Genomic DNA, 14,579 nt, shown 5'->3' with positions numbered 1-14,579 from the left:
TGACAGATTAAACTGAAAAATGACAGGAGAGAAGGCATACACGTGTTGTTTTGATATTAATATTTTAAGTTGTTGTTGTTTTCTGTGCGTGGAGGCCTTCACAGAAAAGTGAAGACCCAAAGAAACTGACCTCATCTAAGTCCATTTAGAACCATTTGGGCTTCTAGGGGTGACGGACTGTGGGAGGCCGATACGTGGGGGGAGCCGGTAGAAGAGGAGGGTTATTTTCGGCAGGGTGGTGTGTGCAGAACCATCTCAGTGTTGACTGTCACCTGTGATAAGGGTCATCCTCCTGGTATGGAGAACGGGGACACCTTTACAAAGGGAAATTTATGTCCTGCTTTTAGGCAGATGGGGGACAGCTCTGTGTTTGCTGCACGACTGCATTCAGCTCAAAGTTTCATGCCAAGAGTTCCCAAAGTGGCATAATTTGGGGCGGCATGTCCCGGCCCACTGCGCTGCGCCCAGGTCCATAGATTTGCCGCCGCTTCTGTAAACAATGTAATAATGCTCCCAAAGAGTGTCTTGGCAGCTGGGATCGAACAGTTTGCCCTGGAGAAGGTGACGGTGCAGTGACCGGCGGGCAGGAGGGGCCAAGAGGGGCCTCCTGGTACCAGCCTTAGGAGCTGGGTTTGGCCGGTCCCTTGCCGAGAGGCCTCAGGGACGTGGTTTTACTTCTGCCAAACCTCAGTCGCATCATCCATGATGGGGGAACACGGCTCCCCAGCAGGCGGGCGAGAGGACGAAGTGAGGGGGTGGACGAAGGCATCCTGAGAACCCTGGAGTGTCGTAGGGGGCGCCGTGGCCCCGCGGCCTTTCCCCAGAGTGCTGACCTCTCCAGGGAGTTCCGATCCTTTGTCACCCCCTGCCAGAGACAAGCGGGGATGGGGACAGCCCTGGAAACAAACGGCCTGGTTTACTCCGCCAGAGCTGCCGGCCGAGGGCCTGGACGCGCTGTCTGCAGGGCGCCCCCTGCTGTCCATCGCCGCGGATCGTCCATCACCTTCGCTTGTCCTCAAGCCCGGAGCAGCTCGCTTACCCTTTGTGTCCTGTTGACGAAATCTTTGCCTACCCCAAAGTCATGAATAGTCTCCTAATTCCTTTCTAGAAGCTTTTGTTTTCCTTTCCATGGTCTATACTTAAACAAACAAACTACTGCCCCCCCCACCCCCCCAAAAAACAAACAAACATCACCTAAATTTTGCTTAAAGATTGGTTGCTGGGGAATGAAATCCAGTTTGGGGCAAAAATAGGTAAAAACACCTAAGTGTTGGTTTCCTTAGCTAGGAAATGAGGATAATTGTCATAGGGTTTGTCACGATAATACAAGTAGAGTGCTCAGAGTAGGGGCGGCAGGTAGTGCGTAAAACTCCATACAGGCTCTTGTTATTGATCCGGACCCACCTAACTGTTTTTATGGCCATTCTGGGTTCTGCTTGACAGTGATGGTCAAGGAGGTAATTTCCATTTTCCTCTCTTACAACCCACACAGCATAAATACGCTCGTAAATGCAGGCACTTAGAAGTATTTCGCAGGACAGAGCGTGTCTATTCTTAGTGATTCCCGTGCCCCTGTTAGATGTCTCCACTAAGTGAAATGGAAGAGAGGACTGGGTTTTCCCCAGGTTCCCTGCCCTTCTCCTCGGAATAGATTGGGGAGGGGCTGTCAGCTGAGAAGCTGGAGGAAGGCCAGGAGGAGGAAGACAAATCTCTCAGTTCTGCCTTCAGGACTGGGGAGTGATCAGGATGCAGGTGTGGAAGGAAGAGTATTTGCTACAAAGGGTGAGAAAAGTAGCTTGTAGGAGCCTTTGTTCCTTCAGGACTAATTGCCTTGGATGGGCTGTTAATAGGAGTCATCATGTGGTTATTAAGAAGGAAATGTGATGAGCCCGGCTCTGAATGGCTAAGTTCAGGGGTCTCCTGGTTTAATGTTGTGATTTTCCTCGGCAGATAGGGAGCCAGACACTTTCTCCGGAACCCCCTAGAATTAGGTGTTTTAAGGCCAGCTTGAGGGTGCTCGTGAATTTCCGGGGTAGCGAACGGGAAGGCAGGGAAGAAAAGGAAAGGAAGAGTGAGCAGGGAGTTAGGTGAGGACATCAAGAAAGAAGGAATGAAGGAGAGAGGTGGGAAGAGAGAGGGTAAGGAGGAGAAAGAGGGAGAGAGACAGGAATGGGGAGGCTGAGCAGGGAGAGAGGGGTGCAGGGAAGAAAGCGAGAGGAAGAGCTAGGGAGAAAAGGAGCAGGGAGAGAGAGGGGTAGAGAGAGAAAGAGGAGCGAGAGGGAGAAAGAACGGGAACACTAACTTTAGGCTGCATCCTAGAGCGTGAATTCTGGTCTGGGCTGGAATCATCAGTATCACCTGGGACCTCATTCCAGATGCTGGTTTTCAGGCCCGGCCGGCCCTGCCGATTTAATCTCTGCATTTAACAAGCTCCCCCGGTGATCGCTCTGCATGGTCAAGTTTGAGAAGCCCCGATTTGGAGCTCATGGGTAAGGCAGGCAAAGTGGCCTACTAAAGGGCGTGGGGCTTGGAGTGGCCTCGTCAGAGCCACGAGGACTCTCAGGGAGGCAAGCTGGGTGTGATCTTGCTGATGAGATAAGCTGATAGTATTTAGATGGAGAAAAGTGCTCAGGAGAGAAATAAAGCAGAAGAGGGGGTGGGAGAGTGTCGGGGAGGGGTGAGTCCGGAGCAGATGGTCAGAGGTGTCATTAAGGTGACGTTTGTAGAAAGACTTAGAGGAGGTGAGGGAGCCGGGCTGCAGATGTCAGAAGTGGCCCGTGCAGCACTTACAGGGTGGCTTCTGTCCCGAGTTCTTGTACTCACGCCCCCTGAGGGGAGGGTCATACCGCCTACCGCCTTGCGTTTTTGGCCCCAGCCCCACGCTTCAAAGCCAGGAGGGAACCGAGCAGTTCCAGCCCCATTACCTTCCCCACAAAGCCTCGAGTCCCTGGTGCAGATGGGAAGCACCGCCTCTGAGCCTTCGTGGTCGTCCCCTCTGAAACTTCTCGGCCATCACCCATGTCACCAGTGCATCTGCCTGACACCCAGTCCTGGAAAGTCTGGTTTTCTTTGCAAGGCCAGAGACCCTCACAACTCCACCTAAGATGGTGGCTAAACATGCAGTTGGTCTGTGGCCAGGAGGGTGACCTGCTTTAGGTCCCCTGGAGGTGGGTCGGGGTGGGGTGACACGTGCCCACGCCCCATCTTGCCGCCAGAACCTAAACCGTGCAGAGATGTTGCCTGTCGGAGCCCAGAGAGCTGGGCGTTTGTGACTCTGGGCCACAGGAGTGGCTGGATAAGAGCAAAAGCAGCCATAGCTGTGGACTCAGGGTCAGGGGACCAGGATCCTAATTCTAACCCAGGCCACCGATGAGCGGTGTGACCCTGGGCAAGTGGGTTTACCTCTCTGGGCCTTAGTTTCCTTAACTGTAAGACGAAGTTCATAAAAATGTCATCTACCTGTAGGGTTGTTTGGAGCATAAATGTTATCGGTTCTCAGTAACAAAAAGACTAGTAATGCCTCACGTTTGGATCACTTGCTCTCATTCCTCTCTGACTTCCTCCATCCTTGGCTCCGTGATTCAGTTCCGGGGGCGTTTCCTGCCTGCAGAGAGGAGTCAGGTGCTCGGACACAGGAATAGTCACCCCCAAGCCCAGGCAAGCCTGGGCCAGGGCGGCCCCTCAGGCTTCCCCTTAGGCGGTGAAGAGGGTTCCTCCAAACAGCTGGAAATGAGGCCTTGGTGCGCGGTGCCCCCACCCGCCCCTCCTTCCCCGTTTGAGGGGTTCGCAGCCGCCTTCGGAGCCAGGGGCAGGCCATAGGGCTCCTCCGTGAGTTACAAACCTCCCAGGCACCTGCCTGGCCAAACATGGCAAGCTTCTTTCCTTTTGCCCCCGGGGGTGTTTGGAAACTGATGGCAGGTGACAGGGGTGTTTTAAGAAGCCCTTTGTCGAGCCGAAGGAAACCTGTAGTTCCTTCACACCTTCCGGTCCGCAGCTGGTCAGCGTGTGCAGGTGACGGGCAGTGGGGCTGCCCAGGGGCTTGATCCAAAAGTTTTAAATGCATTCAAGACATCGGGTGGGCCCTGTGGGTAGTGCGGCCTCTGTCCGGCACCTGTCGGGGGTTTCTCAGACCCCCCTACCCCAGCCGGTGCGGGCCAAGTCCCGACTCCCCTGAGCAGTGCCTGAGTCCTTCCAGGGGCTGGCACTCACACCGCCTGGTCCTGGCGTCCTGGCCTCAGGGCCCTCCCTTCTCCTAGCTCACCGCAGCCGTCCCCTGAGGCCAGTGTGCCATGCCCTTCTCCAAATGTTTGGGGGAGCTGGTCTCCCCGCCCTGCAAGCCCTTTCTACCCCCTTTCCTGCCGGCTGATTCCTCCTGCCAGTCCGTCGTGGGGCCCACGGGTCTCAGGCGCGTCTTCCTGCCTTGCAGGCGGGCGCTTTCCACCCACTTGCTGACCTCCTCCTCGAGGCTGCGGGCTCCTTGCTGGTTCAGCATCTCTCCTTCCGAGACTCTCCGCCGACTCAGTGAGCGGAGGAATGCTCCTCCTTCTCCCCAAAGCCAAAGGTTCCCTATGTTTGCTTTCTAGAATTGTCTTTCTTGTTACAGTCTCTGCTCCTGCTTTCCACCCAAATGTCAAGGAGTTCCTCTTTTCTCAGGAGAATGGGGAGGGGAGGGGAAAAGAAATTCGTCCGTAGTTTGTTTTGCATGACCAGCACAGGGCGAGCTCTATCAGACCATCTTATCAAAACGAGAAGATCTGGCCGAAATGCTATTTTTCTCTTTCTGTCTTTTTCCTTCTCTCCTCCCCATCCTTCCAGGAGGGCTGATCCGCCCCAGTCGAAGTGACTCAGAGTCTCTGGGGGTGGTGCCAGGCCTGGGTGTTGCGCTGTCCTGTTTTTTCCAGGTGTCCCAGGTGATTCTAAAGGGCAGCCAGGGCTGAGAGCCACGGCTTCAGAGTAACAGTTGTTATTAGGACCAGAAATCCCAGAGGCCATAGGGGAGCAGCAGTAGCTGGGGATATCCCCGGGACATGGCCTGCCTCTCCTTCTCCATGTTGTCCTTCACCCTGGCTCCTGTTTTAAGCCCTAACCTCAGAGTCACAGGATGGCTGCAGCAGCTCCAGGATCCACATCCCCTCAGCTTCAAGTCCTCTGGAAAGAACATTGTGGACCTAGAAGGGGGGGGCTGTACTAAACCTAACTGAAAGTGACCTCACAGGGTGACCTGGACGTAAATCCCTACCTGGGCAGGTCGTGGAGGGTAGTCACGCCCCAGCCCTATTACTTCTTTAGTAAAAGGTTTTTTAAGCTCAGCCCTGCCCGTTATTCTTGTGCATCTAAGTTAACTCGCCTTCAAAATGCCAGAAGTAACCAATCCTCTTGCCCAGACCCCTGGAAGGTGTAACGCCCCCTCAGGGGAGCCTGGTCCAGGGTCCTGAACGCCTTCGTGGATTGTCATGCATTCTGTCCTTAATTCCAGATGCGTAGAAGCAGCTGCGGATGGTCATTCCCCAGAGCATTTCCGGTCTTGCTCCCTGGCCGTGACTGTCAGTTTGGCTCAAATAAACTCTTATAAAGTCCTCTGCAGGTCCGGACATTCCTTAGGTGACAATGTCCAACTATGTCATTGACGCTTGCCCTTTCTACCTCTGGCCGGCTCTTTTCTCCTTGTTTTTATTCTACACATAGGCTTTTGCCAGCAGTTGGACTGGCGCAATTTCAATCTGGGGTGGTGGCGGATGGCTGTCACAGGGGAGGTATGAGGCGCTGTGGGAGCACGGAGTGGGGTCACTGGCTGGGAGAGGGGTCAGTAATAGCTAAGGAGAACCCTAGAGGGAAGGCTGGGGTGAAACTGGGAGAATTCAGGAGCCACCAAGATCCTGCGGCCATCAGGTAGGGCTGGCGAGGTGTGATACTGTGATTGATGATGAGAAATACGGATTTGGTCTTCCTCCAGTTCCTGGCCCCTCCTTAAACCCTTGGAATTTCCCTAAGGAGTCAGAGGGTAAAGGTGTCTTTTATTACTTATAACAAGCCCCTTTCAGCCACACCTGAGTTTATTGTGGATGGCAGCTTTTAGGAAAGCCCCTGAGGCTGGGGCTGGTTGTCATGGGAACCAACCAAGTGATGAGAGGGTTGGAACTTTCAGTTCCACGCCCACCTTGGGGGAGAGAAGAGGGGCTGGAGGCTGAATCCATCTTCACTGGCCAATGCTATAATCAATCGTGCTTATGTAATGAAGCCGCCATAAAACCCCAAAAGGAGAGGATTCTCAGAGCGTCGGGTTGGTGATTGAGAAGACACCTGAGGCACACCCCAAATTCCACAGAGACAGAAGGTCCTGTACTGGGGAACCTTCTGGACCTCGCTCTATGTGTCATTTATCTGGCCGTTCATTCATATCCTTGAGTATCCTTTGTAATAAACTGTAATCTTGGAACTAAACTTTTCTTGAGTTTCGAGAGGCCCTATGGGACTCTCCAATTTTTGGCTGTTCAGTCAGAAGCAATTGGCTTGCACCTTGCTCTGAAGTGTGGGGGGTGGGGCAGTCCATGGTGTTTAGCCCTTAACCTGTGGGATCTGTCACTAACTCCAGGTCGATAGTGTCAGACTTGAATTAAACTGCAGGACACCCAGCTGGTGCTGGAGCATCGCTTGATGGTGTGGGAAGATGCCCCGTGCATGCTGGTCAGAAGTGCCTGGAGCGATGTCTTCTCTGAGTAGAGTCTTGAGAGTAGACAGAACACAGGAGTGTTTCCTGTGCTGGAGGTAGTACATACACATACAGTCACTTGCTGCTTGAGGGATACGTTCTGAGAAGTGCATCGTCAAGCAATTTCCTAGGCTGCGTGGTGTAGCCTCGTGCTCCTAGGTACAAACCTATACGGCATATTACTGTACTGCACACCATAGGCAACTGTAACACAGTGGTATTTGTGTATTTAAATATGTAAATATGGCATAAAAGATTTAAAAATGGTGCACCTGTATAGGGCACGTACCATGAATGGAGCTTGCACGACTAGATGTTGCTCTGGGTGAGTGAGTGCGAAGGCCGAGGACATGGCTGTGCACTACTGTAGACTTTATAAACGCTGTACATTTAGTCGACACTCAATTTATAAAACAAGTTATAAGACGATTGAATTTGTCAGTCTCATTTCTGAGGTTAAATCAAGCAAGGAGGAAATGATGTGATCAGGAGACGTGGGGAGACAGGTGTGAGAGGCTGCCGTGTGACACACGTCCTGCTTTACAGCAAACCTTTGTAAGGCGAAGGAGCTCACTCTAACAGTGACAAGCATGGTATCGTGAGCGCATAAACCAGTGACAGTCCCTTTTACCATTATTAGGTATCACGTACTTTACACAATTGCACGTGCTACACTTTATACACCTGCAGCAGCACACACGTGAGTCATACACTGTGCTCCACTGCTCCAGGCTGTTGGCCGTGCGTGACGTGGGCTGCGTGTGACGTCGGCCGTGCGTGACGTCGGCCGTGCGTGACGCTGGCCGCGTGTGACGTTGGCCGCGTGTGACGTCGGCCGTGCGTGACGCTGGCCGCGTGTGACGTTGGCCGCGTGTGACGTTGGCTACGCTGTCACTGGGTGATAGGAATTCTTCGCTCCATCATAGTCTTATGGGACCACCCCACGTAGGTGCGGTCTATCATCGACCCCACGTCGTTATGCGGTGTATGACCGTGGTCTGAAAAGGTAAATGGTTTTAAAAGTTGAAGCGGTGCTCTGCGGCTTATAATGTAAAAACTACAGAACCCTATCCTCCACCTGGCTGCTCTGTGGCAATGATTTTTATGCTTTTCTAGAACTGTCTTCTGGTTTCTCTTTCCATATTCCGATGTTTATGCTGCTCTTTCTTGATTTTTCCATTTCAGACACTGACGACTTCCTCCTCTGGAAGCTGGGAATTTCTCCCCTGCCCTGGTCTGCAAAATAATATCCTTCGCCCCTCCCAAGATATCCATGCCCTAATTCCCCAAACCTGTGAATATGTTACCTTATGTGGAAAAATAGACTTTGGAGATGTGATTAAGAACCTTAAACGGGGAGATTATCTTGGACTATTTGAGCGGGCTCGTCTCAACACCTGAGTGGGTCAGAGACGTGATAAAGAGGAGGCCTCTGTTGCTGGCTTTGTGGATGGAGGAAGGGGCCTGAGTCAAGGAATATGCAGCCTCCAGGAGCAGGAAGAGCCTTCTGCTGACAGCCAGCGAGGGAACGGGACTTTGTCCCTACCTTTCTGCCAACATCTGGAATGAGCGAGGCAATGGATTCTCTCCTAGAGCATCCACAAGGAATGCAGCCCTGTGTACACCTCGATTTTAGCCCAGTGAGACCCATTTCAGACGTCTGACCTTCAGAATGGTAAGAAAAATAAGTTTGTGTTGGTTTAAGCTACTGTGTCGGTGGTAATTTGTTACAACAGCAATAGAAAACTAAGTACACCTCCCACCCTGACACACACATGCGCTCTATCCCTTCTCCTGATGTATTTATAGCTTTATGTGAGGCTTCAATGTTTACGTTAAGGTCAAACGAATATTGTTCTCAGCTAATTCATGTCGTGCACCATAATTACGTTCTGTTCTTACACATTTTATTTTGTCGTTTTCCTTAGAATTAATAATGGCCTCTTTTGTTTGCTTAATTTTCCGTATACTTATGAATTCCGCCTTAGATATTTGGTCACAGTCTATCGCATGCTTAGTTACAAAAAACAAAAAAAACACCTGAGAACATACTCTAGCTAGGAGAGGAATTCATGACAGGATGCTGCCTAGCTCCAGCACCCCCAGGCAGAAGGAGGGTCAAGGACAGTGCTGAGGCCACGTGGCTGGATGTCAGCATGCCGTTCTTCCACTGCTGCCGTCCCTTCTACATGCCCCTGAAAAGCAGGTGTTTTTCATTGACACCTGGGGCTGAGGGCGCACATTCACACCCTCGCCACGGGGGAGACGGGGCAAGCTCTACGTTCACCTTTCTGCATACTTTTCAGCCTTAGGTATTTAGCCACAGCCTCGTCGCTCTCTAGACCAGCTGCACGATGGTGATGCTCGGATCTCCCTTCAGCATCTTTCCAGGTTTTTTCTTTGTCCCTCGCCGGTGGTGGACGGACCCCTTGCTTCCTGGGTCCCATGTCTTCCTCTAACTCATTTTGGTGGTACATCTCCTCCACTAACGTTCTGAAAAAGGGCACGTGAGAGAACATTTTTGATTCTTTGAAGTCTGAAAATGCCTATTCTAGTCTTAGTTAATTGACAGTTTAGCTAGGTAATAGGGTTCTAGATTGAAAACGCTATTCCTTCAGAATTTTGAGTTGTTCCACTGTCTTCTAGCATCTACTAGAGAGAAACTCAAAACCATCATAATTTTTGATCCTTTGTACGTAGACATTTTTCCCTCTTTTCTGTTGAAACTTGTGGAATCTTCTCTCTGAAATTTGCTGATCACATGCTTTCATGTGGGTTTGTTTTCATCTACTTTTTGTTACTTAGGAGGCCTTTCGATCGGGAAATTTGGGGCCTTCATCTTGAATTATTTCTTTGATGAATTATTTCTCTTTCTGGGATGCCTATTATTTTGATGTTGGACCTCTTGAAGCCAACCCTAACTTTCCGTTTTTCTTTCTTTGCATTTGCTCTATGGTTGGGAGAGGCCCTCATCTTTCTCTTCCAAGCCGTTATTGAGGTTTTTGTTTCCGCTGTCATAAAATTATAATTGGCTCTGGGCGTTCCATTTTTAAATATAATTTTGTTCTAATTTCATGGATTTAAGATTCTTGCTAATTTCTTTGATAATCTGAGATCCGAGAAATTAATGATTCTCTCCTTCTCCCAAAGATTTTCTCTTCCTACATTGTCTATTTCCTCCAACTTCCTTTATATACTTGATTATTTTGGTCTCTCTTTCCTGTTAGACGTTTTCCTCAGATATCTGGTGACTCTTGCCCATGTAGTCATACTTAAAAGTAGATACTACATTGGCTGCTCTGATGGAATGAATGGGCTTGTCAACTGCAGGCTCCGCTTTTTCAGTGTTTTTCATTTCAGTGATTTTTCAGCTTTTGCTGCACATTAGAATCACCCGGGGATCTCTTACAACTAGCATGCCTGACCCCTTCCCGATTAATTACATCAGGAGCTCTGGGGGGTGGGGCTCTGGGGTTGGTATGTTTTCTAAGCTTCCCAAGTGATTCTAATTGCAGGTAAAGTTCAGGGCCCTGCTGCAGGGCCATCTAGTCCAGCCGCCTTGAGAAACAACAGCAACATGAGTAGCATCTGTAAACTTGTAGTCGTGCATGTCAAACACAGCGTACTGTTTCCCCATCTAAAACCGAAATGGTGAGAAATAAAGCAGGAAATTGTGTTTCCTCTGACAGATGTCAATTCTAGATCAAGTATTCCTGACAGAAAAGCAGGAAAGCCATTTTTACCTGTCTGTCATTTGTCCTTCGAGGACAAAACAAATATGTTGGCACCTGGAGCTCTTTTGACTTGGTCAGACACCCCCATGAAGAATTTTCCAATCTCCTGCTTCTTTGCCAGCGTTCTGAGATCTGAGCGGGGGAAGAGGACTGTGGGTCTCCATGTCTAATACGTAAGCTTTGATTTAACTTCCCGTTGTCAGTCCTCCCTCCCCAGAGTTCCTTGGTGTCCCCCAGTGCAGAGATCCAGTTTTACTTTTTCCAGAGACTCAGCTTCTAGTCTTTGCTGGGGCAGAAGGGGCATCTGGGCGTCTGTGGGGAGTGGGGGGTAAGCAAGGTCTAAATACAACTTAGGTAGACCTTCAGCGAATCATCGAGCCGCAAACCTCCTTCAGCCCAGCTGCCGGGGCTGGTGCTGCTGGTTCCCGGTGGCAGGTCCCTTAGTGTAATCAGGTTGAGTCTCGGCTTTCTCCACTCAGCTTTCTGGGTTCTACTCCATCAGTTACAACTTATCCATCTGCTTTCCAGCTCCTGAAATTTTGTTCTTGCTGCTTTTCATTCGTTTCGTTCTTATGAATTGAGTCCTTTACAATATCCCTTGACTATGGTTTTAATGGGAGTCAAGGAGGGATCACGGGAGACCGTGTTTAGTCCATTGTCTTTCATCAGTGTGTTCCCTATGACATAGTAAACATTTATGGTATCACTTTGTATGGACGTGAGAGTTACCTCAACTTTAGTAAGCGGCTGGCTAGTTAACAATTGCAAAGTTAACTGTTCCGGTGTAATATCTTTTCCATGAGGCACAGACTTTGCTGCGAACAAAATGGTCTTCTGGAAACTAGCAGGGTGGTGGGTCATGTGAGAGGAAAGGCTCTGTGCTGAACACTGATGGGACAAGTGTTTTTTTAATTGACTCATTGGTTCCCATTCTGCACAGAAATGCGATGGAATGTACCACCGTTGTGCAGAGTGGCAAGCTTAGGGATTTATGTCATCCTTCTTCGGGTGGGTTTCCATTCACAGTTGCTTCTGGAATATGTCCTGGGACTTCCTTTCCCTGAAGGCTAGAGTTATACATTCAGTTTTATTTCGGACATAAATGCCAGGATCTGTAAAGTTGAACCCTGAGCCGTTCGCTGATAAATGCATTTGACTGAAGTAAAAGAAGTCAAAGCTTCTGGGTATTGGATCTCCAGGGAGATGTCTTGAAATAGGGATCTATGTGGTTCTATGTAAAAAAAAAAAAAAAAAAATTTTTTTAAAGTTTTCAATTACAGTTGACATCACGTGCATCTATTTTTGGCTAAGTAGTTCAGGCAGCAGCTGGAGGTGAGCAAAGGGGTCAAGGGTCCATGGGAGAATCTGTTGTCTGAGTGGCTCCTGTCTGCCTGCTGGGGAGGGGCCGCGCACAACTGTGGCCAGGCTGAGAACCAAGTTACTTGAGTAAGACCCCAGACGGCAGGTGGGGAAGGGGGTGTCCGGAAATCCGGACTCTTAGCTACAGGCAGGTTGCCAGCTCCGGTGAACTTTCCACGAACCATTTCAGAGTTTTATCCTCCCTAAGTGGAGGCGGCTCTTGGGGGAGCAGAAAGAGGCTGCGTTGCAAGGCAGGGAGGCAGACCTTGCCGGTGTAGAGAGCCCCCTCCCACTAACGCTTGGTGGGCGTTGGCAAACTTTTGCTATACAGGGCCAGATAGCAAACGTCTTGGGCTGTGGGGGCTGTAGGGTCTCCGCTGCGTATTCTTTTGCTTTTTTTTTTTTTTTTTTTTTATAACCCTTTACAAATGTAAGATGATTCTTAGCTTGCTGGTAGACAGAAAGAGTCTAAGGGCGGGGTTTGGCCCGTGGGCCGTAGATTGCCAACCCCGGCATCACACGGCTGTGTTTATTTCCCTCGTAAAACCTCCCACGACCTGAATTATTTTGTTTACTGGCATGTGAATGCCACAGGGGCCGAGGCCGTGGCTGCTTTATTCTCCGTTCTGTCCTTAAGGCCCAGTGCAGTGCCTGGCACAGAGGGGCACTCCAGTGGTGGCCGAGTGATCGAATGGGTTATTAGTTTTAATTTCGTCTCTGGTAGCTCGTCTGTGAAACAAGGGGCGTGAACTGAGTGGTCTCTGAGGGACCTTCCAGAGTTCAAGTTCTGAGGTTCTAATTCACTGAGCAGTGTGGGGGTCAGGTTTTTATTATAGCTGTGTGTGCGGAATCTCCAGACTTCCCAGCAGGTAGAGGAAGAGCAGATAAGGCCCTACGAGCTGAGGACTGGCTCTTGCCCGCATCCCTCCGGGGCCTTCAGGCCTGTCCTGCCTCTGCTCAAAGTGGGATGTTTCTGGAAAAGCCAACCTGATCCTACCAATCCCCCGACAGTTTGCTGCTCCAGCCCTTGTCCAAATAGGTGTGAGAGTCGAATTCTTCAACGACTGGCACAAGCACAGACACTGACCGGTCAGGACAGATGCCGGCCGCAGACAACTGGCGCTGCCATGGCGACACCTGCGGATGCTCTTTCCGCCCACTTCTGCCTGGCCCGCCCTGGCTATCCTCCTCCACCTGGGCATGGGCGTTTCAAGCCTCCCATCTATGTTCATGCTGTTTTTTTTTCCACCTGGAGTGTCCGTCCCCAAACTTATTTTCTTTTGCCTGGCAAACTCCTAAGCATCCTTTAATGCCCAACTCTTCTATCCCCTAGGCACACATAATTGCTCCTTTATCTGCAATCCCAGAGCACTGAACTCTTCTCAGGCATACTTCTATGGAATTATCACCGACTTGGCTTTGTCCCCACTCTGGACTCAGGTCCTCAATGCCTGGCTCCTAGAAGCCTCAGTAAATGTTTACAGAATGAAAGGGATTTAGATCAAAAGAATGAGACTCAGGTGGCAGATTTCAGGGACCGTGAGCCCGGGATTGATATGACATTTCCTCTCCTGGGTTTTGACACTTGGCTTCATCACAGTTGCAAGTGGGTATTTTTGTGAGGCTCTTGCATGTTGAGAGAATTGGATGGCAGCCCCAGGCAGCTGGTTCTTCAAGAACTGGCACGTGTCCTAATGGTGCCCAGACCACAGTGGCCATCTGCAGGAGGCGGGTGGTTTGGAGGAGGCAAGGCTTCAAGGCTCGGAGGGGGACCATGAGCCTCACACCAGGAGTCCCTCGCCTCCCTGGGCCCTGGCGAGCTTCCTCTGAAAGGACTGATCTCTGGGTTCCCTCTGAGGTCCCCTCCAGAGGTAAAGTGTCAGCAATTCCATGAAAGAAGTGTTGGGTTATCGAATCGGATGCTTTACCTGCTCTTTAACTACCCTCCTCCTCTGGGAGTCTCCCAGGCTCTAAGTCACAATCCCTCTGTTGGACGCCGAGCCCTCTGGCACCTTGTGCATATGGCGCCGCTGTTGTTCTAGACCGACGAGGCTGTCTGTACAGAGCCGCCTCTGAGTGCCAGGCACCGTGCCGAGACAGCACCTGCCGCTCTCGGCTGCTCAGCCTTCCCGGCAGTCTTGTCGTGCCCAGTGCCCTGTGAGGCTCAGGGAGGCAGAGCGGTGACTGAGGGTGTGCTCTTCAGCCCACCTCTGCAGACAGGTCCTGAGCACGGGTGACTTCCCGCCCCTCTTCCTGAGTGTGTTCTCTGGCCGAGGGGCGTGTGCCAGGGAGTGACACCCCAGAGCATTCCCCACATCCCCGGCCAGCAGGGGAAGGAGGTTGGTAGATATGTGCTCAGCTCCCACGCCCTCCATGGGCCCACTGCAGGGAGCTCTGCCCGGTGTCCCCGGGACTTGCTGCGGATCGAGTCCCAGCCACCCACGGTGGTCGACGCTCATGAACGCACCTCTTCTCGGTCTTCCTCCCTTCCCTGCCACACCTCTCCACTTCCAGGAGCCTGCGCTACCTGGGATCACGTCCCAGACAAACTCCTTGCACCCAGCCCATGCATCACGGTCTGGTTTGGGGAAACCCTCACCTACGGAGTGGTAAAGCCAAGACGTGACCAGGTCGGGCCGACTCTGATGCCCTCCCGTGTTCGCAGTGATGGGTTTGTGGAGGATTGGAGGGTTGAGGCCAGAAGTCTGGCCGAGGTCTAGGTCCTACTTGTTTCCGGCTCTGACGCCTGATTTCAGTGCGGCCCAGAGAACCTTTCG

General features: G+C 51.2%; 1 long non-coding RNA gene across 1 annotated transcript in view; it reads left to right on the top strand.

Annotated features, from left to right (window-relative positions):
* LOC107509753 overlaps positions 1-14,579 on the top strand; it is a 54,735-nt gene that overhangs the window by 6,560 nt on the left and 33,596 nt on the right. The window contains exon 2 of the long non-coding RNA XR_004951487.1: positions 7,895-8,384. This is a non-coding gene — a long non-coding RNA (uncharacterized LOC107509753). The remainder of the gene's footprint in view (positions 1-7,894; positions 8,385-14,579) is intronic.

This window comes from Rousettus aegyptiacus, unplaced genomic scaffold (genome assembly GCF_014176215.1).
Source record: "Rousettus aegyptiacus isolate mRouAeg1 unplaced genomic scaffold, mRouAeg1.p scaffold_m13_p_6, whole genome shotgun sequence".
NCBI lineage: Eukaryota > Metazoa > Chordata > Mammalia > Chiroptera > Pteropodidae > Rousettus > Rousettus aegyptiacus.
Note: the sequence above shows the minus strand (reverse complement) of the source record. Positions and strands in the feature narration are given on the sequence as shown.